At 56.4% G+C, this 20,052-nt stretch overlaps 1 protein-coding gene across 1 annotated transcript in view; it reads right to left on the reverse strand.

Moving 5' to 3' along the window:
- The window catches only part of LOC142908843 (mutS protein homolog 4-like), a 103,678-nt gene extending 84,698 nt beyond the window's left edge, over positions 1–18,980 (reverse strand). The window contains exon 1 of the mRNA XM_076059484.1: positions 18,810–18,980. The gene's annotated coding sequence lies outside the window, so the exon portion shown is untranslated. The remainder of the gene's footprint in view (positions 1–18,809) is intronic.
- Positions 18,981–20,052: the final 1,072 nt, after the last annotated feature.

Below are 20,052 nucleotides of genomic sequence, written 5' to 3' on the forward strand. Positions count from 1 at the left end.
GCTAGGAGAGTGAGAGAGAACAGGCTAGCAGTGGAGAGGCTAGGAGGGTGAGAGAACAGGCTAGCAGTGGAGAGGCTAGGAGAGTGAGAGAGAACAGGCTAGCAGTGGAGAGGCTAGGAGGGTGAGAGAACAGGCTAGCAGTGGAGAGGCTAGGAGGGTGAGAGAACAGGCTAGCAGTGGAGAGGCTAGGAGCGTGAGAGAACAGGCTAGCAGTGTAGAGGCTAGAAGAGTGAGAGAGAACAGGCTAGCAGTGGAGAGGCTAGGAGAGGGGGTGAGAGAACAGGCTAGCAGTGGAGAGGCTAGGAGAGTGAGAGAACAGGCTAGCAGTGGAGAGGCTTGGAGAGAGAGAACAGGGCAGCAGTGGAGAGGCTAGGAGCGTGAAAGAGAACAGGCTAGCAGTGGAGAGGCTAGGAGCGTGAGAGAACAGGCTAGCAGTAGAGAGGCTAGTAGGGTGAGAGAGAACAGGCTAGCCGTGAAGATGCTATGAGAGTGAGAGAACAGGCTAGCAGTAGAGAGGCTAGGAGCGTGAGAGAGAACAGGCTAGCAGTGGAGAGGCTAGGAGAGTGAGAGATAACAGGCTAGCAGTGGAGAGGCTAGGAGAGTGAGAGAGAACAGGCTAGCAGTGGAGAGGCTAGGAGAGAGAGAACAGGCTAGCAGTGGAGAGGCTAGGAGAGTGAGAGAACAGGCTAGCAGTAGAGAGGCTAGGAGCGTGAGAGAGAACAGGCTAGCAGTGGAGAGGCTAGGAGGGTGAGAGAACAGGCTAGCAGTGGAGAGGCTAGGAGAGTGAGAGAGAACAGGCAGGCAGTGGAGAGGCTAGGAGAGAGAGAGAACAGGCTAGCAGTGGAGAGGCTAGGAGGGTGAGAGAACAGGCTAGCAGTGGAGAGGCTAGGAGAGTGAGAGAGAACAGGCTAGCAGTGGAGAGGCTAGGAGGGTGAGAGAACAGGCTAGCAGTGGAGAGGCTAGGAGCGTGAGAGAACAGGCTAGCAGTGGAGAGGCTAGGAGCGTGAGAGAACAGGCTAGCAGTGGAGAGGCCAGGAGCGTGAGAGAACAGGCTAGCAGTGGAGAGGCCAGGAGGGTGAGAGAACAGGCTAGCAGTGGAGAGGCTAGGAGAGGGAGAGAGAACACGCGAGCAGTGGAGAGGCTAGCAGAGTGAGAGAGAACAGGCTAGCAGTGGAGAGGCTAGGAGAGGGTGAGAGAACAGGCTAGCAGTGGAGAGGCTAGGAGAGTGAGAGAACAGGCTAGCAGCGGAGAGGCTTGGAGAGAGAGAACAGGGCAGCAGTGGAGAGGCTAGGAGCGTGAGAGAGAACAGGCTAGCAGTGGAGAGGCTAGGAGCATGAGAGCACAGGCTAGCAGTGGAGAGGCTAAGGAGAGTGAGAGAACAGGCTAGCAGTAGAGAGGCTAGGAGCGTGAGAGAGAACAGGCTAGCAGTGGAGAGGCTAGGAGAGTGAGAGAGAGAACAGGCTAGCAGTGGAGAGGCTAAGGAACGTGAGAGAACAGGCTAGCAGTGGAGAGGCTAGGAGCGTGAGAGAACAGGCTAGCAGTAGAGAGGCTAGGAGGGTGAGAGAACAGGCTAGCCGTGGAGAGGCTATGAGAGTGAGAGAACAGGCTAGCAGTAGAGAGGCTAGGAGCGTGAGAGAGAACAGGCTAGCAGTGGAGAGGCTAGGAGAGTGAGAGAGAACAGGCTAGCAGTGGAGAGGCTAGGAGAGAGAGAGAACAGGCTAGCAGTGGAGAGGCTAGGAGAGAGAGAGAACAGGCTAGCAGTGGAGGCTAGGAGAGTGAGAGAACAGGCTAGCAGTGGAGAGGCTAGGAGCGTGAGAGAACAGGCTAGCAGTAGAGAGGCTAGGAGCGTGAGAGAGAAGAGGCTAGCAGTGGAGAAGCTAGGAGGGTGAGAGAACAGGCTAGCAGTGGAGAGGCTAGGAGCGTGAGAGAGAACAGGCTAGCCGTGGAGATGCTATGAGAGTGAGAGAACAGGCTAGCAGTAGAGAGGCTAGGAGCGTGAGAGAGAACAGGCTAGCAGTGGAGAGGCTAGGAGAGTGAGAGAGAACAGGCTAGCAGTGGAGAGGCTAGGAGAGTGAGAGAGAACAGGCTAGCAGTGGAGAGGCTAGGAGAGAGAGAACAGGCTAGCAGTGGAGAGGCTAGGAGAGTGAGAGAACAGGCTAGCAGTAGAGAGGCTAGGAGCGTGAGAGAGAACAGGCTAGCAGTGGAGAGGCTAGGAGGGTGAGAGAACAGGCTAGCAGTGGAGAGGCTAGGAGAGTGAGAGAGAACAGGCAGGCAGTGGAGAGGCTAGGAGAGAGAGAGAACAGGCTAGCAGTGGAGAGGCTAGGAGGGTGAGAGAACAGGCTAGCAGTGGAGAGGCTAGGAGAGTGAGAGAGAACAGGCTAGCAGTGGAGAGGCTAGGAGGGTGAGAGAACAGGCTAGCAGTGGAGAGGCTAGGAGCGTGAGAGAACAGGCTAGCAGTGGAGAGGCTAGGAGCGTGAGAGAACAGGCTAGCAGTGGAGAGGCCAGGAGCGTGAGAGAACAGGCTAGCAGTGGAGAGGCCAGGAGGGTGAGAGAACAGGCTAGCAGTGGAGAGGCTAGGAGAGGGAGAGAGAACACGCGAGCAGTGGAGAGGCTAGCAGAGTGAGAGAGAACAGGCTAGCAGTGGAGAGGCTAGGAGAGGGTGAGAGAACAGGCTAGCAGTGGAGAGGCTAGGAGAGTGAGAGACAGGCTAGCAGCGGAGAGGCTTGGAGAGAGAGAACAGGGCAGCAGTGGAGAGGCTAGGAGCGTGAGAGAGAACAGGCTAGCAGTGGAGAGGCTAGGAGCATGAGAGCACAGGCTAGCAGTGGAGAGGCTAAGGAGAGTGAGAGAACAGGCTAGCAGTAGAGAGGCTAGGAGCGTGAGAGAGAACAGGCTAGCAGTGGAGAGGCTAGGAGAGTGAGAGAGAGAACAGGCTAGCAGTGGAGAGGCTAAGGAACGTGAGAGAACAGGCTAGCAGTGGAGAGGCTAGGAGCGTGAGAGAACAGGCTAGCAGTAGAGAGGCTAGGAGGGTGAGAGAACAGGCTAGCCGTGGAGAGGCTATGAGAGTGAGAGAACAGGCTAGCAGTAGAGAGGCTAGGAGCGTGAGAGAGAACAGGCTAGCAGTGGAGAGGCTAGGAGAGTGAGAGAGAACAGGCTAGCAGTGGAGAGGCTAGGAGAGAGAGAGAACAGGCTAGCAGTGGAGAGGCTAGGAGAGAGAGAGAACAGGCTAGCAGTGGAGGCTAGGAGAGTGAGAGAACAGGCTAGCAGTGGAGAGGCTAGGAGCGTGAGAGAACAGGCTAGCAGTAGAGAGGCTAGGAGCGTGAGAGAGAAGAGGCTAGCAGTGGAGAAGCTAGGAGGGTGAGAGAACAGGCTAGCAGTGGAGAGGCTAGGAGCGTGAGAGAGAACAGGCTAGCAGTGGAGAGGCTAGGAGAGTGAGAGAGAACAGGCAGGCAGTGGAGAGGCTAGGAGAGTGAGAGAGAACAGGCTAGCAGTGGAGAGGCTAGGAGGGTGAGAGAACAGGCTAGCAGTGGAGAGGCTAGGAGAGTGAGAGAGAACAGGCTAGCAGTGGAGAGGCTAGGAGGGTGAGAGAACAGGCTAGCAGTGGAGAGGCTAGGAGCGTGAGAGAACAGGCTAGCAGTGGAGAGGCTAGGAGCGTGAGAGAACAGGCTAGCAGTAGAGAGGCTAGGAGGGTGAGAGAGAACAGGCTAGCCGTGGAGAGGCTATGAGAGTGAGATAACAGGCTAGCAGTGGAGAGGCTAGGAGCGTGAGAGAGAACAGGCTAGCAGTGGAGAGGCTAGGAGGGTGAGAGAACAGGCTAGCAGTGGAGAGGCTAGGAGAGTGAGAGAGAACAGGCAGGCAGTGGAGAGGCTAGGAGAGAGAGAGAACAGGCTAGCAGTGGAGAGGCTAGGAGGGTGAGAGAACAGGCTAGCAGTGGAGAGGCTAGGAGAGTGAGAGAGAACAGGCTAGCAGTGGAGAGGCTAGGAGGGTGAGAGAACAGGCTAGCAGTGGAGAGGCTAGGAGCGTGAGAGAACAGGCTAGCAGTGGAGAGGCTAGGAGCGTGAGAGAACAGGCTAGCAGTGGAGAGGCCAGGAGCGTGAGAGAACAGGCTAGCAGTGGAGAGGCCAGGAGGGTGAGAGAACAGGCTAGCAGTGGAGAGGCTAGGAGAGGGAGAGAGAACACGCGAGCAGTGGAGAGGCTAGCAGAGTGAGAGAGAACAGGCTAGCAGTGGAGAGGCTAGGAGAGGGTGAGAGAACAGGCTAGCAGTGGAGAGGCTAGGAGAGTGAGAGAACAGGCTAGCAGCGGAGAGGCTTGGAGAGAGAGAACAGGGCAGCAGTGGAGAGGCTAGGAGCGTGAGAGAGAACAGGCTAGCAGTGGAGAGGCTAGGAGCATGAGAGCACAGGCTAGCAGTGGAGAGGCTAAGGAGAGTGAGAGAACAGGCTAGCAGTAGAGAGGCTAGGAGCGTGAGAGAGAACAGGCTAGCAGTGGAGAGGCTAGGAGAGTGAGAGAGAGAACAGGCTAGCAGTGGAGAGGCTAAGGAACGTGAGAGAACAGGCTAGCAGTGGAGAGGCTAGGAGCGTGAGAGAACAGGCTAGCAGTAGAGAGGCTAGGAGGGTGAGAGAACAGGCTAGCCGTGGAGAGGCTATGAGAGTGAGAGAACAGGCTAGCAGTAGAGAGGCTAGGAGCGTGAGAGAGAACAGGCTAGCAGTGGAGAGGCTAGGAGAGTGAGAGAGAACAGGCTAGCAGTGGAGAGGCTAGGAGAGAGAGAGAACAGGCTAGCAGTGGAGAGGCTAGGAGAGAGAGAGAACAGGCTAGCAGTGGAGGCTAGGAGAGTGAGAGAACAGGCTAGCAGTGGAGAGGCTAGGAGCGTGAGAGAACAGGCTAGCAGTAGAGAGGCTAGGAGCGTGAGAGAGAAGAGGCTAGCAGTGGAGAAGCTAGGAGGGTGAGAGAACAGGCTAGCAGTGGAGAGGCTAGGAGCGTGAGAGAGAACAGGCTAGCAGTGGAGAGGCTAGGAGAGTGAGAGAGAACAGGCAGGCAGTGGAGAGGCTAGGAGAGTGAGAGAGAACAGGCTAGCAGTGGAGAGGCTAGGAGGGTGAGAGAACAGGCTAGCAGTGGAGAGGCTAGGAGAGTGAGAGAGAACAGGCTAGCAGTGGAGAGGCTAGGAGGGTGAGAGAACAGGCTAGCAGTGGAGAGGCTAGGAGCGTGAGAGAACAGGCTAGCAGTGGAGAGGCTAGGAGCGTGAGAGAACAGGCTAGCAGTAGAGAGGCTAGGAGGGTGAGAGAGAACAGGCTAGCCGTGGAGAGGCTATGAGAGTGAGATAACAGGCTAGCAGTGGAGAGGCTAGGAGAGTGAGAGAGAACAGGCTAGCAGTGGAGAGGCTAGGAGAGTGAGAGAACAGGCTAGCAGTGGAGAGGCTAGGAGAGTGAGAGAACAGGCTAGCAGTGGAGAGGCTAGGAGAGTGAGAGAACAGGCTAGCAGTGGAGAGACTAGGAGAGTGAGAGAACAGGCTAGCAGTGGAGAGGCTAGGAGCGTGAGAGAGAACAGGCTAGCAGTAGAGAGGCTAGGAGCGTGAGAGAAAACAGGCAGGCAGTGGAGAGGCTAGGAGAGTGAGAGAACAGGCTAGCAGTGGAGAGGCTAGGAGGGTGAGAGAACAGGCTAGCAGTGGAGAGGCTAGGAGCGTGAGAGAACAGGCTAGCAGTGGAGAGGCTAGGAGAGAGAGAACAGGCTAGCAGTGGAGAGGCTAGGAGCGTGAGAGAACAGGCTAGCAGTGGAGAGGCCAGGAGGGTGAGAGAACAGGCTAGCAGTGGAGAGGCTTGGAGAGAGAGAACAGGGCAGCAGTGGAGAGGCTAGGAGCGTGAGAGAGAACAGGCTAGGAGCGTGAGAGAACAGGCTAGCAGTGGAGAGACTAAGGAGAGTGAGAGAACAGGCTAGCAGTAGAGAGGCTAGGAGCGTGAGAGAGAACAGGCTAGCAGTGGAGAGGCTAGGAGAGTGAGAGAGAGAACAGGCTAGCAGTGGAGAGGCTAAGGAGCGTGAGAGAACAGGCTAGCAGTGGAGAGGCTAGGAGCGTGAGAGAACAGGCTAGCAGTAGAGAGGCTAGGAGGGTGAGAGAGAACAGGCGAGCCGTGGAGAGGCTATGAGAGTGAGAGAACAGGCTAGCAGTAGAGAGGCTAGGAGCGTGAGAGAGAACAGGCTAGCAGTGGAGAGGCTAGGAGAGTGAGAGAGAACAGGCTAGCAGTGGAGAGGCTAGGAGAGTGAGAGAGAACAGGCTAGCAGTGGAGAGGCTAGGAGAGAGAGAACAGGCTAGCAGTGGAGAGGCTAGGAGAGTGAGAGCACAGGCTAGCAGTGGAGAGGCTAGGAGAGTGAGAGAACAGGCTAGCAGTGGAGAGGCTAGGAGCGTGAGAGAATAGGCTAGCAGTAGAGAGGCTAGGAGCGTGAGAGAGAACAGGCTAGCAGTGGAGAGGCTAGGAGGGTGAGAGAACAGGCTAGCAGTGGAGAGGCTAGGAGCGTGAGAGAACAGACTAGCAGTGGAGAGGCTAGGAGAGTGAGAGAGAACAGGCAGGCAGTGGAGAGGCTAGGAAAGTGAGAGAGAACAGGCTAGCAGTGGAGAGGCTAGGAGGGTGAGAGAACAGGCTAGCAGTGGAGAGGCTAGGAGAGTGAGAGAGAACAGGCTAGCAGTGGAGAGGCTAGGAGCGTGAGGGAACAGGCTAGCAGTAGAGAGGCTAGGAGCGTGAGAGAGAACAGGCTAGCAGTGGAGAGGCTAGGAGGGTGAGAGAACAGGCTAGCAGTGGAGAGGCTAGGAGCGTGAGAGAGAACAGGCTAGCAGTGGAGAGGCTAGGAGAGTGAGAGAGAACAGGCAGGCAGTGGAGAGGCTAGGAGAGTGAGAGAGAACAGGCTAGCAGTGGAGAGGCTAGGAGGGTGAGAGAACAGGCTAGCAGTGGAGAGGCTAGGAGCGTGAGAGAACAGGCTAGCAGTGGAGAGGCTAGGAGTGTGAGAGAACAGGCTAGCAGTAGAGAGGCTAGGAGGGTGAGAGAGAACAGGCTAGCCGTGGAGAGGCTATGAGAGTGAGAGAACAGGCTAGCAGTAGAGAGGCTAGGAGCGTGAGAGAACAGGCTAGCAGTGGAGAGGCTAGGAGAGTGAGAGATAACAGGCTAGCAGTGGAGAGGCCAGGAGGGTGAGAGAACAGGCTAGCAGTGGAGAGGCTTGGAGAGAGAGAACAGGGCAGCAGTGGAGAGGCTAGGAGCGTGAGAGAGAACAGGCTAGCAGTGGAGAGGCTAGGAGCGTGAGAGAACAGGCTAGCAGTGGAGAGACTAAGGAGAGTGAGAGAACAGGCTAGCAGTAGAGAGGCTAGGAGCGTGAGAGAGAACAGGCTAGCAGTGGAGAGGCTAGGAGAGTGAGAGAGAGAGAACAGGCTAGCAGTGGAGAGGCTAAGGAGCGTGAGAGAACAGGCTAGCAGTGGAGAGGCTAGGAGCGTGAGAGAACAGGCTAGCAGTAGAGAGGCTAGGAGCGTGAGAGAGAACAGGCTAGCAGTGGAGAGGCTAGGAGAGTGAGAGAGAACAGGCTAGCAGTGGAGAGGCTAGGAGAGTGAGAGAGAACAGGCTAGCAGTGGAGAGGCTAGGAGAGAGAGAACAGGCTAGCAGTGGAGAGGCTAGGAGAGTGAGAGCACAGGCTAGCAGTGGAGAGGCTAGGAGAGTGAGAGAACAGGCTAGCAGTGGAGAGGCTAGGAGCGTGAGAGAATAGGCTAGCAGTAGAGAGGCTAGGAGCGTGAGAGAGAACAGGCTAGCAGTGGAGAGGCTAGGAGGGTGAGAGAACAGGCTAGCAGTGGAGAGGCTAGGAGCGTGAGAGAACAGGCTAGCAGTGGAGAGGCTAGGAGAGTGAGAGAGAACAGGCAGGCAGTGGAGAGGCTAGGAAAGTGAGAGAGAACAGGTTAGCAGTGGAGAGGCTAGGAGGGTGAGAGAACAGGCTAGCAGTGGAGAGGCTAGGAGAGTGAGAGAGAACAGGCTAGCAGTGGAGAGGCTAGGAGCGTGAGGGAACAGGCTAGCAGTAGAGAGGCTAGGAGCGTGAGAGAGAACAGGCTAGCAGTGGAGAGGCTAGGAGGGTGAGAGAACAGGCTAGCAGTGGAGAGGCTAGGAGCGTGAGAGAGAACAGGCTAGCAGTGGAGAGGCTAGGAGAGTAAGAGAGAACAGGCAGGCAGTGGAGAGGCTAGGAGAGTGAGAGAGAACAGGCTAGCAGTGGAGAGGCTAGGAGAGTGAGAGAACAGGCTAGCAGTGGAGAGGCTAGGAGAGTGAGAGAACAGGCTAGCAGTGGAGAGGCGAGGAGAGAGAGAACAGGCTAGCAGTGGAGAGGCTAGGAGAGTGAGAGAACAGGCTAGCAGTGGAGAGGCTAGGAGAGTGAGAGAACAGGCTAGCAGTGGAGAGGCTAGGAGAGTGAGAGAACAGGCTAGCAGTGGAGAGGCTAGGAGAGTGAGAGAACAGGCTAGCAGTGAAGAGGCTAGGAGCGTGAGAGAACAGGCTAGCAGTAGAGAGGCTAGGAGCGTGAGAGAGAACAGGCTAGCAGTGGAGAGGCTAGGAAGGTGAGAGAACAGGCTAGCAGTGGAGAGGCTAGGAGGGTGAGAGAACAGGCTAGCAGTGGAGAGGCTAGGAGAGTGAGAGAACAGGCTAGCAGTGGAGAGGCTAGGAGGGTGAGAGAACAGGCTAGCAGTGGAGAGGCTAGGAGCGTGAGAGAACAGGCTAGCAGTGGAGAGGCCAGGAGGGTGAGAGAACAGGCTAGCAGTGGAGAGGCTAGGAGAGTGAGAGATAACAGGCTAGCAGTGGAGAGGCTAGGAGAGAGAGAGAGCAGGCGAGCAGTGGAGAGGCTAGGAGAGGGAGAGAGAACAGGCTAGCAGTGGAGAGGCTAGGAGAGGGTGAGAGAACAGGCTAGCAGTGGAGAGGCTAGGAGAGTGAGAGAACAGGCTAGCAGTGGAGAGGCTTGGAGAGAGAGAACAGGGCAGCAGTGGAGAGGCTAGGAGCGTGAGAGAACAGGCTAGCAGTAGAGAGGCTAGGAGCGTGAGAGAGAACAGGCTAGCAGTGGAGAGGCTAGGAAGGTGAGAGAGAACAGGCTAGCAGTGGAGAGGCTAGGAGGGTGAGAGAACAGGCTAGCAGTGGAGAGGCTAGGAGAGTGAGAGAACAGGCTAGCAGTGGAGAGGCTAGGAGGGTGAGAGAACAGGCTAGCAGTGGAGAGGCTAGGAGCGTGAGAGAACAGGCTAGCAGTGGAGAGGCCAGGAGGGTGAGAGAACAGGCTAGCAGTGGAGAGGCTAGGAGCGTGAGAGAGAACAGGCTAGCAGTGGAGAGGCTAGGAGAGAGAGAGAGCAGGCGAGCAGTGGAGAGGCTAGGAGAGGGAGAGAGAACAGGCTAGCAGTGGAGAGGCTAGGAGAGGGTGAGAGAACAGGCTAGCAGTGGAGAGGCTAGGAGCGTGAGAGAGAACAGGCTAGCAGTGGAGAGGCTAGGAGAGTGAGAGAGAACAGGCGAGCAGTGGAGAGGCTAGGAGAGTGAGAGAGAGAACAGGCTAGCAGTGGAGAGGCTAAGGAACGTGAGAGAACAGGCTAGCAGTGGAGAGGCTAGGAGCGTGAGAGAACAGGCTAGCAGTAGAGAGGCTAGGAGGGTGAGAGAACAGGCTAGCCGTGGAGAGGCTATGAGAGTGAGAGAACAGGCTAGCAGTAGAGAGGCTAGGAGCGTGAGAGAGAACAGGCTAGCAGTGGAGAGGCTAGGAGAGTGAGAGAGAACAGGCTAGCAGTGGAGAGGCTAGGAGAGTGAGAGAGAACAGGCTAGCAGTGGAGAGGCTAGGAGAGAGAGAGAACAGGCTACCAGTGGAGGCTAGGAGAGTGAGAGAACAGGCTAGCAGTGGAGAGGCTAGGAGCGTGAGAGAACAGGATAGCAGTAGAGAGGCTAGGAGCGTGAGAGAGAAGAGGCTAGCAGTGGAGAAGCTAGGAGGGTGAGAGAACAGGCTAGCAGTGGAGAGGCTAGGAGCGTGAGAGAGAACAGGCTAGCCGTGGAGAGGCTAGGAGAGTGAGAGAGAACAGGCAGGCAGTGGAGAGGCTAGGAGAGTGAGAGAGAACAGGCTAGCAGTGGAGAGGCTAGGAGGGTGAGAGAACAGGCTAGCAGTGGAGAGGCTAGGAGAGTGAGAGAGAACAGGCTAGCAGTGGAGAGGCTAGGAGAGTGAGAGAGAACAGGCTAGCAGTGGAGAGGCTAGGAGGGTGAGAGAACAGGCTAGCAGTGGAGAGGCTAGGAGCGTGAGAGAACAGGCTAGCAGTGGAGAGGCTAGGAGCGTGAGAGAACAGGCTAGCAGTAGAGAGGCTAGGAGGGTGAGAGAGAACAGGCTAGCCGTGGAGAGGCTATGAGAGTGAGAGAACAGGCTAGCAGTAGAGAGGCTAGGAGCGTGAGAGAGAACAGGCTAGGAGTGGAGAGGCTAGGAGAGTGAGAGATAACAGGCTAGCAGTGGAGAGGCTAGGAGAGTGAGAGATAACAGGCTAGCAGTGGAGAGGCTAGGAGAGTGAGAGAACAGGCTAGCAGTGGAGAGACTAGGAGAGTGAGAGAACAGGCTAGCAGTGGAGAGACTAGGAGAGTGAGAGAACAGGCTAGCAGTGGAGAGGCTAGGAGCGTGAGAGAGAACAGGCTAGCAGTAGAGAGGCTAGGAGCGTGAGAGAAAACAGGCAGGCAGTGGAGAGGCTAGGAGAGTGAGAGAACAGGCTAGCAGTGGAGAGGCTAGGAGCGTGAGAGAACAGGCTAGCAGTGGAGAGGCTAGGAGAGAGAGAACAGGCTAGCAGTGGAGAGGCTAGGAGCGTGAGAGAACAGGCTAGCAGTGGAGAGGCCAGGAGGGTGAGAGAACAGGCTAGCAGTGGAGAGGCTTGGAGAGAGAGAACAGGGCAGCAGTGGAGAGGCTAGGAGCGTGAGAGAGAACAGGCTAGCAGTGGAGAGGCTAGGAGCATGAGAGAACAGGCTAGCAGTGGAGAGACTAAGGAGAGTGAGAGAACAGGCTAGCAGTAGAGAGGCTAGGAACGTGAGAGAGAACAGGCTAGCAGTGGAGAGGCTAGGAGAGTGAGAGAGAGAACAGGCTAGCAGTGGAGAGGCTAAGGAGCGTGAGAGAACAGGCTAGCAGTGGAGAGGCTAGGAGCGTGAGAGAACAGGCTAGCAGTAGAGAGGCTAGGAGGGTGAGAGAGAACAGGCGAGCCGTGGAGAGGCTATGAGAGTGAGAGAACAGGCTAGCAGTAGAGAGGCTAGGAGCGTGAGAGAGAACAGGCTAGCAGTGGAGAGGCTAGGAGAGTGAGAGAGAACAGGCTAGCAGTGGAGAGGCTAGGAGAGTGAGAGAGAACAGGCTAGCAGTGGAGAGGCTAGGAGAGAGAGAACAGGCTAGCAGTGGAGAGGCTAGGAGAGTGAGAGCACAGGCTAGCAGTGGAGAGGCTAGGAGAGTGAGAGAACAGGCTAGCAGTGGAGAGGCTAGGAGCGTGAGAGAATAGGCTAGCAGTAGAGAGGCTAGGAGCGTGAGAGAGAACAGGCTAGCAGTGGAGAGGCTAGGAGGGTGAGAGAACAGGCTAGCAGTGGAGAGGCTAGGAGCGTGAGAGAACAGGCTAGCAGTGGAGAGGCTAGGAGAGTGAGAGAGAACAGGCAGGCAGTGGAGAGGCTAGGAAAGTGAGAGAGAACAGGCTAGCAGTGGAGAGGCTAGGAGGGTGAGAGAACAGGCTAGCAGTGGAGAGGCTAGGAGAGTGAGAGAGAACAGGCTAGCAGTGGAGAGGCTAGGAGCGTGAGGGAACAGGCTAGCAGTAGAGAGGCTAGGAGCGTGAGAGAGAACAGGCTAGCAGTGGAGAGGCTAGGAGGGTGAGAGAACAGGCTAGCAGTGGAGAGGCTAGGAGCGTGAGAGAGAACAGGCTAGCAGTGGAGAGGCTAGGAGAGTGAGAGAGAACAGGCTAGCAGTGGAGAGGCTAGGAGGGTGAGAGAACAGGCTAGCAGTGGAGAGGCTAGGAGCGTGAGAGAACAGGCTAGCAGTGGAGAGGCTAGGAGAGAGAGAACAGGCTAGCAGTGGAGAGGCTAGGAGCGTGAGAGAACAGGCTAGCAGTGGAGAGGCTAGGAGTGTGAGAGAACAGGCTGGCAGTAGAGAGGCTAGGAGGGTGAGAGAGAACAGGCTAGCCGTGGAGAGGCTATGAGAGTGAGAGAACAGGCTAGCAGTAGAGAGGCTAGGAGCGTGAGAGAACAGGCTAGCAGTGGAGAGGCTAGGAGAGTGAGAGATAACAGGCTAGCAGTGGAGAGGCTAGTAGAGTGAGAGAGAACAGGCTAGCAGTGGAGAGGCTAGGAGAGAGAGAACAGGCTAGCAGTGGAGAGGCTAGGAGAGTGAGAGAACAGGCTAGCAGTGGAGAGGCTAGGAGCGTGAGAGAGAACAGGCTAGCAGTGGAGAGGCTAGGAAGGTGAGAGAACAGGCTAGCAGTGGAGAGGCTAGGAGGGTGAGAGAACAGGCTAGCAGTGGAGAGGCTAGGAGAGTGAGAGAACAGGCTAGCAGTGGAGAGGCTAGGAGCGTGAGAGAACAGGCTAGCAGTGGAGAGGCTAGGAGAGAGAGAACAGGCTAGCAGTGGAGAGGCTAGGAGCGTGAGAGAACAGGCTAGCAGTGGAGAGGCCAGGAGGGTGAGAGAACAGGCTAGCAGTGGAGAGGCTTGGAGAGAGAGAACAGGGCAGCAGTGGAGAGGCTAGGAGCGTGAGAGAGAACAGGCTAGCAGTGGAGAGGCTAGGAGCGTGAGAGAACAGGCTAGCAGTGGAGAGACTAAGGAGAGTGAGAGAACAGGCTAGCAGTAGAGAGGCTAGGAGCGTGAGAGAGAACAGGCTAGCAGTGGAGAGGCTAGGAGAGTGAGAGAGAGAACAGGCTAGCAGTGGAGAGGCTAAGGAGCGTGAGAGAACAGGCTAGCAGTGGAGAGGCTAGGAGCGTGAGAGACCAGGCTAGCAGTAGAGAGGCTAGGAGCGTGAGAGAGAACAGGCTAGCAGTGGAGAGGCTAGGAGAGTGAGAGAGAACAGGCTAGCAGTGGAGAGGCTAGGAGAGTGAGAGAGAACAGGCTAGCAGTGGAGAGGCTAGGAGAGAGAGAACAGGCTAGCAGTGGAGAGGCTAGGAGAGTGAGAGAACAGGCTAGCAGTGGAGAGGCTAGGAGCGTGAGAGAATAGGCTAGCAGTAGAGAGGCTAGGAGCGTGAGAGAGAACAGGCTAGCAGTGGAGAGGCTAGGAGGGTGAGAGAACAGGCTAGCAGTGGAGAGGCTAGGAGCGTGAGAGAACAGGCTAGCAGTGGAGAGGCTAGGAGAGTGAGAGAGAACAGGCAGGCAGTGGAGAGGCTAGGAAAGTGAGAGAGAACAGGTTAGCAGTGGAGAGGCTAGGAGAGTGAGAGAGAACATGCAGGCAGTGGAGAGGCTAGGAGAGTGAGAGAGAACAGGCTAGCAGTGGAGAGGCTAGGAGCGTGAGAGAGAACAGGCTAGCAGTGGAGAGGCTAGGAGCGTGAGAGAACAGGCTAGCAGTGGAGAGGCTAAGGAGAGTGAGAGAACAGGCTAGCAGTAGAGAGGCTAGGAGCGTGAGAGAGAACAGGCTAGCAGTGGAGAGGCTAGGAGAGTGAGAGAGAGAACAGGCTAGCAGTGGAGAGGCTAAGGAGCGTGAGAGAACAGGCTAGCAGTGGAGAGGCTAGAAGAGTGAGAGAGAACAGGCTAGCAGTGGAGAGGCTAGGAGAGGGGGTGAGAGAACAGGCTAGCAGTGGAGAGGCTAGGAGAGTGAGAGAACAGGCTAGCAGTGGAGAGGCTTGGAGAGAGAGAACAGGGCAGCAGTGGAGAGGCTAGGAGCGTGAGAGAGAACAGGCTAGCAGTGGAGAGGCTAGGAGCGTGAGAGAACAGGCTAGCAGTGGAGAGGCTAGGAGAGAGAGAACAGGCTAGCAGTGGAGAGGCTAGGAGCGTGAGAGAACAGGCTAGCAGTGGAGAGGCCAGGAGGGTGAGAGAACAGGCTAGCAGTGGAGAGGCTTGGAGAGAGAGAACAGGGCAGCAGTGGAGAGGCTAGGAGCGTGAGAGAGAACAGGCTAGCAGTGGAGAGGCTAGGAGCATGAGAGAACAGGCTAGCAGTGGAGAGACTAAGGAGAGTGAGAGAACAGGCTAGCAGTAGAGAGGCTAGGAACGTGAGAGAGAACAGGCTAGCAGTGGAGAGGCTAGGAGAGTGAGAGAGAGAACAGGCTAGCAGTGGAGAGGCTAAGGAGCGTGAGAGAACAGGCTAGCAGTGGAGAGGCTAGGAGCGTGAGAGAACAGGCTAGCAGTAGAGAGGCTAGGAGGGTGAGAGAGAACAGGCGAGCCGTGGAGAGGCTATGAGAGTGAGAGAACAGGCTAGCAGTAGAGAGGCTAGGAGCGTGAGAGAGAACAGGCTAGCAGTGGAGAGGCTAGGAGAGTGAGAGAGAACAGGCTAGCAGTGGAGAGGCTAGGAGAGTGAGAGAGAACAGGCTAGCAGTGGAGAGGCTAGGAGAGAGAGAACAGGCTAGCAGTGGAGAGGCTAGGAGAGTGAGAGCACAGGCTAGCAGTGGAGAGGCTAGGAGAGTGAGAGAACAGGCTAGCAGTGGAGAGGCTAGGAGCGTGAGAGAATAGGCTAGCAGTAGAGAGGCTAGGAGCGTGAGAGAGAACAGGCTAGCAGTGGAGAGGCTAGGAGGGTGAGAGAACAGGCTAGCAGTGGAGAGGCTAGGAGCGTGAGAGAACAGGCTAGCAGTGGAGAGGCTAGGAGAGTGAGAGAGAACAGGCAGGCAGTGGAGAGGCTAGGAAAGTGAGAGAGAACAGGCTAGCAGTGGAGAGGCTAGGAGGGTGAGAGAACAGGCTAGCAGTGGAGAGGCTAGGAGAGTGAGAGAGAACAGGCTAGCAGTGGAGAGGCTAGGAGCGTGAGGGAACAGGCTAGCAGTAGAGAGGCTAGGAGCGTGAGAGAGAACAGGCTAGCAGTGGAGAGGCTAGGAGGGTGAGAGAACAGGCTAGCAGTGGAGAGGCTAGGAGCGTGAGAGAGAACAGGCTAGCAGTGGAGAGGCTAGGAGAGTGAGAGAGAACAGGCTAGCAGTGGAGAGGCTAGGAGGGTGAGAGAACAGGCTAGCAGTGGAGAGGCTAGGAGCGTGAGAGAACAGGCTAGCAGTGGAGAGGCTAGGAGAGAGAGAACAGGCTAGCAGTGGAGAGGCTAGGAGCGTGAGAGAACAGGCTAGCAGTGGAGAGGCTAGGAGTGTGAGAGAACAGGCTGGCAGTAGAGAGGCTAGGAGGGTGAGAGAGAACAGGCTAGCCGTGGAGAGGCTATGAGAGTGAGAGAACAGGCTAGCAGTAGAGAGGCTAGGAGCGTGAGAGAACAGGCTAGCAGTGGAGAGGCTAGGAGAGTGAGAGATAACAGGCTAGCAGTGGAGAGGCTAGTAGAGTGAGAGAGAACAGGCTAGCAGTGGAGAGGCTAGGAGAGAGAGAACAGGCTAGCAGTGGAGAGGCTAGGAGAGTGAGAGAACAGGCTAGCAGTGGAGAGGCTAGGAGCGTGAGAGAGAACAGGCTAGCAGTGGAGAGGCTAGGAAGGTGAGAGAACAGGCTAGCAGTGGAGAGGCTAGGAGGGTGAGAGAACAGGCTAGCAGTGGAGAGGCTAGGAGAGTGAGAGAACAGGCTAGCAGTGGAGAGGCTAGGAGCGTGAGAGAACAGGCTAGCAGTGGAGAGGCTAGGAGAGAGAGAACAGGCTAGCAGTGGAGAGGCTAGGAGCGTGAGAGAACAGGCTAGCAGTGGAGAGGCCAGGAGGGTGAGAGAACAGGCTAGCAGTGGAGAGGCTTGGAGAGAGAGAACAGGGCAGCAGTGGAGAGGCTAGGAGCGTGAGAGAGAACAGGCTAGCAGTGGAGAGGCTAGGAGCGTGAGAGAACAGGCTAGCAGTGGAGAGACTAAGGAGAGTGAGAGAACAGGCTAGCAGTAGAGAGGCTAGGAGCGTGAGAGAGAACAGGCTAGCAGTGGAGAGGCTAGGAGAGTGAGAGAGAGAACAGGCTAGCAGTGGAGAGGCTAAGGAGCGTGAGAGAACAGGCTAGCAGTGGAGAGGCTAGGAGCGTGAGAGACCAGGCTAGCAGTAGAGAGGCTAGGAGCGTGAGAGAGAACAGGCTAGCAGTGGAGAGGCTAGGAGAGTGAGAGAGAACAGGCTAGCAGTGGAGAGGCTAGGAGAGTGAGAGAGAACAGGCTAGCAGTGGAGAGGCTAGGAGAGTGAGAGAACAGGCTAGCAGTGGAGAGGCTAGGAGCGTGAGAGAATAGGCTAGCAGTAGAGAGGCTAGGAGCGTGAGAGAGAACAGGCTAGCAGTGGAGAGGCTAGGAGGGTGAGAGAACAGGCTAGCAGTGGAGAGGCTAGGAGCGTGAGAGAACAGGCTAGCAGTGGAGAGGCTAGGAGAGTGAGAGAGAACAGGCAGGCAGTGGAGAGGCTAGGAAAGTGAGAGAGAACAGGTTAGCAGTGGAGAGGCTAGGAGAGTGAGAGAGAACATGCAGGCAGTGGAGAGGCTAGGAGAGTGAGAGAGAACAGGCTAGCAGTGGAGAGGCTAGGAGCGTGAGAGAGAACAGGCTAGCAGTGGAGAGGCTAGGAGCGTGAGAGAACAGGCTAGCAGTGGAGAGGCTAAGGAGAGTGAGAGAACAGGCTAGCAGTAGAGAGGCTAGGAGCGTGAGAGAGAACAGGCTAGCAGTGGAGAGGCTAGGAGAGTGAGAGAGAGAACAGGCTAGCAGTGGAGAGGCTAAGGAGCGTGAGAGAACAGGCTAGCAGTGGAGAGGCTAGAAGAGTGAGAGAGAACAGGCTAGCAGTGGAGAGGCTAGGAGAGGGGGTGAGAGAACAGGCTAGCAGTGGAGAGGCTAGGAGAGTGAGAGAACAGGCTAGCAGTGGAGAGGCTTGGAGAGAGAGAACAGGGCAGCAGTGGAGAGGCTAGGAGCGTGAGAGAGAACAGGCTAGCAGTGGAGAGGCTAGGAGCGTGAGAGAACAGGCTAGCAGTGGAGAGGCTAGGAGCGTGAGAGAACAGGCTAGCAGTGGAGAGGCTAGGAGGGTGAGAGAACAGGCTAGCAGTGGAGAGGCTAGGAGCGTGAGAGAACAGGCTAGCAGTGGAGAGGCTAGGAGAGTGAGAGAACAGGCTAGCAGTGGAGAGGCTAGGAGGGTGAGAGAACAGGCTAGCAGTGGAGAGGCTAGGAGCGTGAGAGAACAGGCTAGCAGTGGAGAGGCTAGGAGAGAGAACAGGCTAGCAGTGGAGAGGCTAGGAGCGTGAGAGCACAGGCTAGCAGTGGAGAGGCCAGGAGGGTGAGAGAACAGGCTAGCAGTGGAGAGGCTAGGAGAGGGTGAGAGAACAGGCTAGCAGTGGAGAGGCTAGGAGAGTGAGAGACAAGGCTAGCAGTGGAGAGGCTTGGAGAGAGAAAACAGGGCAGCAGTGGAGAGGCTAGGAGCGTGAGAGAGAACAGGCTAGCAGTGGAGAGGCTAGGAGCGTGAGAGAACAGGCTAGCAGTGGAGAGGCTAAGGAGAGTGAGAGAACAGGCTAGCAGTAGAGAGGCTAGGAGTGTGAGAGCGAACAGGCTAGCAGTGGAGAGGCTAGGAGAGTGAGAGAGAGAACAGGCTAGCAGTGGAGAGGCTAAGGAGTGTGAGAGAACAGGCTAGCAGTGGAGAGGCTAGGAGAGTGAGACAACAGGCAAGCAGTGGAGAGGCAGGAGGGTGAGAGAACAGGCTAGCAGTGGAGTGGCTAGGAGCGTGAGAGAACAGGCTAGCAGTAGAGAGGCTAGGAGAGAGAGAATAGGCTAGCAGTGGAGAGGCTAGGAGCGTGAGAGAACAGGCTAACAGTGGAGAGGCCAGGAGGGTGAGAGCACAGGCTAGCAGTGGAGAGGCTAGGAGCGTGAGAGAGAACAGGCTAGCAGTGGAGAGGCTAGGAGAGAGAGAGAGAGAACAGGCGAGCAGTGGAGAGGCTAGGAGAGTGAGAGAGAACAGGCTAGCAGTGGAGAGGCTAGGAGAGGGTGAGAGAACAGGCTAGCAGTGGAGAGGCTAGGAGAGGGTGAGAGAACAGGCTAGCAGTGGAGAGGCTAGGAGAGTGAGAGAACAGGCTAGCAGTGGAGAGGCTTGGAGAGAGAGAACAGGGCAGCAGTGGAGAGGCTAGGAGCGTGAGAGAGAACAGGCTAGCAGTGGAGAGGCTAGGAGCGTGAGAGAACAGGCTAGCAGTGGAGAGGCTAAGGAGAGTGAGAGAACAGGCTAGCAGTAGAGAGGCTAGGAGCGTGAGAGAGAACAGGCTAGCAGTGGAGAGGCTAGGAGAGTGAGAGAGAGAACAGGCTAGCAGTGGAGAGGCTAAGGAGCGTGAGAGAACAGGCTAGCAGTGGAGAGGCTAGAAGAGTGAGAGAGAACAGGCTAGCAGTGGAGAGGCTAGGAGAGTGAGAGAGAACAGGCTAGCAGTGGAGAGGCTAGGAGAGGGTGAGAGAACAGGCTAGCAGTGGAGAGGCTAGGAGAGGGTGAGAGAACAGGCTAGCAGTGGAGAGGCTAGGAGAGTGAGAGAACAGGCTAGCAGTGGAGAGGCTTGGAGAGAGAGAACAGGGCAGCAGTGGAGAGGCTAGGAGCGTGAGAGAGAACAGGCTAGCAGTGGAGAGGCTAGGAGCGTGAGAGAACAGGCTAGCAGTGGAGAGGCTAAGGAGAGTGAGAGAACAGGCTAGCAGTAGAGAGGCTAGGAGCGTGAGAGAGAACAGGGCAGCAGTGGAGAGGCTAGGAGAGGGTGAGAGAATAGGCCTCGTCGCCGAGCGCAGTCTATCGCCTAAGCTCGACCGGAACAGCCGACCTCGCCTTTTACCGGTATCCACTCACCTCTTCTTTACGCTGCCCGATGGGGCTTGGGGGGGGGAAAGGCTCGCCCTGAACTCCACCCTGCGAACCTCACGCGGAATGTTGAGGACGGCTGAGGCCGCCTGAACTTCGTGCCGACGTTCCTGAATGACTCCGCAGAATTTTTTTGCTCCGCTCCCACTCCCTTATATGGCAACAAAAACCCGTTAGTACCCGGATCATCTGACGTCATCCTGCGCATTCAATCGAACGCCCCCGGCCGTTGGGGGGTGGTGGGGGGGGGGAGTCTCGTCATCCCCCCCACCCGCGCCGCCGCCCCCGCCCCCCTCCCGCTGTTTACCCAGTGACAAATCGCTGCCCGTGGCGCTAACGGTGATTGGCTGGGACTGTTGCCGGGGGCTGCAGAGGCGCCGGGGGGTGTCTTGAGAGGAGGCAGAAGCTGTGAGGTGACGTCATCGGTTGGGCCCAATCAAAGGTAGACGAGAAGCGACGGCGGTGATTGGCTGGGACTGTTGCCGGGGGCTGCAGAGGCGCCGGGGGGTGTCTGGTGGTGGATGACGCGTTGTGTGCGGGAGACACGCCATATATTAATTCTAGATTTGCATATATTAGAGCATGTGTTTGCGTGTTCATCACAAGTGCGTGCGGTTAATGCAGCAGAGTTGATTCCTCGCAAAAAAAGGGGTTTTTTTATTGCCAGACAGGGTAAAACTTAATTCTTATTTTTTTAGTTCTTTCGGTAAAGTCACGTAGGTATAAAATAAATCAGAATTTTAACCAGAGTATAGATTCCTGCATTCACGAAAGCTTCAAATCAACATTAATTCTTATTTTCTTCCAAACAGTGACCTCTGTCTTCGTAACAGACAGAAGCAATTCGAGGCTGTAACCTCTGTCTCGGTGCCATGATGCTTAAGTGAACCGAGGCTGTGTGAAAACAGCGACCTCTGTTTCAGTAACCTCTGTCTTCGTAATAGACAGAAGCAACTCGAGGCTGTAACCTCTGTCTCGGTGCCATGATTCTTAAGTGACCCGAGGCTGTGTGAAAACAGCGACCTCTGTTTCAGTAACCTCTGTCTTCGTAACAGACAGAAGCAACTCGAGGCTGTAACCTCTGTCTCGGTGCCATGATGCTTAAGTGACCCGAGGCTGTGTGAAAACAGCGACCTCTGTTTCAGAGAGGAGCGGTGGCGCAGCGGTTAGCGGCCTCGCCGAGTTCGATTCCCGCACACGGTCAGCAAACGCGAGTGACGATTATCCGAAC

Source organism: Petromyzon marinus, unplaced genomic scaffold (assembly GCF_048934315.1).
Source record: "Petromyzon marinus isolate PM22_M1 ecotype Great Lakes invasive population unplaced genomic scaffold, UKy_Petmar_22M1.pri1.0 PM_G_Scaffold_104, whole genome shotgun sequence".
In the NCBI taxonomy this organism is placed as follows: domain Eukaryota; kingdom Metazoa; phylum Chordata; class Hyperoartia; order Petromyzontiformes; family Petromyzontidae; genus Petromyzon; species Petromyzon marinus.